Source organism: Sciurus vulgaris (assembly GCF_902686455.1).
Source record: "Sciurus vulgaris genome assembly, chromosome: 9".
Lineage (NCBI taxonomy): Eukaryota > Metazoa > Chordata > Mammalia > Rodentia > Sciuridae > Sciurus > Sciurus vulgaris.
In genome coordinates this window covers 78,311,594-78,313,506 of record NC_136469.1, presented here as the reverse complement: position 1 = coordinate 78,313,506, position 1,913 = coordinate 78,311,594, and the positions used below count along the sequence as shown (strand labels likewise).

The following is a 1,913-nucleotide window of genomic DNA, read 5'->3' as shown; positions in this document are numbered from 1 at the left end:
GACCCAGCTCTAGAGTTTGACTCAGCTTTAAGGAACATGAAGTTCCTTTTGCAACTTATCTTGGCTTCTAGATGGAAGACTGCTCCAAGTGGAAAGTCAAGCCAAGAGGCTAGCAGTCCTCCTGCCCACCATTAGCCAAAGCCAGGGCAAACCGCACTGGAGCTCCACACGGAACCAAGTGTAGCCGTATATCACCCTGAATAGATCCAGACTCAGGAACTGCTAAAGAGTGGGGCAAGTCTCCCTCTATCAATTCTGTGCTTAAAATTTGGTGTCAGGAGACATGTTTAGAAACAGAGAAAACTGCTGCCGTCATTCAGGAGAACCACTGACATGAGCTCAGTTTGATTTTGAGAAAGTAAGGATGGGTTCTATAGGCATGCTTTCCATTGTGCAAACGGTCAAGTTTCAGCCAATAGACTGGGAATATTTGGGTGAAAGACCTGAAGTTGTAATTTAGTATTTATAAATCTTGCTAAATTTTGTGAATTACAAACAGTTAGCTGATAAATTTAATCAGTGAATTCCTACCTTCCTGGTTTTGTTTTTGTTTTTGTTTTTGTTTCAGACCAGTAAACACAAAAGCTTTATTTACAAGGCTCACATTGCAAAGGCAAATGGCCTGGTCCAGGCTGCCTCTTTAAATAAGGGGCCCAGCCCCAGGCCTTCAAGGTCATCATCCTCTGCTCCGAAACCGGTAAAGCTGATGATAAATTGGCAGGCCAGGCTGCACAGGTTCACCAGGTAGGCAGTCTGGGTGGCACTGAAATCAGGAACAGCCACCAACAGAACTATCTGGTCCTCAGGGCCTCGGATGATTTTGGAGCCAAAACTGGGGGTGTTGCCACAAAAGTAGACATGAGGGCATTCCAAAAAGATGAATGGGTCAGTTTTGTAGAAGGGATAACAACCAAAGGTGTCAGGAGCCGTGGGGCTGATCTGACGGACCCGCAAGGTCCACTCCAGGATCTCTAAATGGTCTTTCATGCTGCTGTATCGGAAAATGTCATTCACATTCTGTCCTGATGTCCCCAGGAACCTGATTCCATCGATGGTGACCTGGTAGGGGTTGGTGACCAGCTGCAGTGTGGAGTAGGAGTGGCAAGTGAGAACATGCGGGGGTGCAGGGGCTGCTGGGGGAGCTTATAGTTGGTTGGATCAAATTCACCGGCATCACATCCACGGGCACCGAGGCACTCAACTATAGGAGGATCTCGTCCAGCATTTTGACCGCTTCCACACTGGCTGCCTGGGTTTTCTTGGTGAGATTCTTGGCCTTGTTGATAGAGTCACTGCTCTGGGTGCTGTGGCTGAGGAGGCTGCCGGCAAGGATAAGCCGAGAGAAGTGGGCAGCGCTGCACTGTTCCCCTTCATCCCGGAGCTGCGCAGCGCGCCACAGCCCGCGAATCCCCGCGCGCCCAGCCCGCCCATCATCGCACCCCGTCCTGGTTTTAATGGCTTCTGTACCTAAGGGCCCACACTTAGAAGGTTGGGGATGGGGATACCTGTTTGTAAACCCCTTGACTAAAATGTATCTATGTGCATTTCTCTGGGTAGTGGGTCCCTACTTCTCATTCGCAAAGGGAACCTTGACTTAAAAGAGTGAAATACCAATATATGAGAGCCACTCCATGCTCAGAGATCCGTAACAGCATCTCAACCAATAGGAGAGCTTCTCCAATGCTGTGATGGGCTGCATCGTGCTCCCCCCACCCAAGATTTGTATGTCGAAGTCCTAATTCTCAGTACTTCTGAATGTAAGCACATTTGGAAATAGGGGCTTCATCAAGTAAAGGAAAATGGGGTCATTAGGGTGGGCTCCAATCCAATAAGACCACAGACCTTATAAGAAGAGAAAACTTGGACAGAGGGAAACCATGAGAAGACACAGGATAAGAGGGCCCTCGGGAGGA

The 1,913-nt window shown here is 48.8% G+C and overlaps 1 pseudogene across 1 annotated transcript; it reads right to left on the bottom strand.

Moving 5' to 3' along the window:
- Window positions 1–570: 570 nt before the first annotated feature.
- On the bottom strand, window positions 571–1,699 carry LOC306669814 (DNA polymerase delta subunit 2-like; annotated as a pseudogene). Its single transcript has 2 exons — window positions 1,612–1,699; window positions 571–1,467 (listed from the first exon to the last, which is right to left on the bottom strand). The product of its transcript is annotated as a DNA polymerase delta subunit 2-like (transcript).
- Window positions 1,700–1,913: the final 214 nt, after the last annotated feature.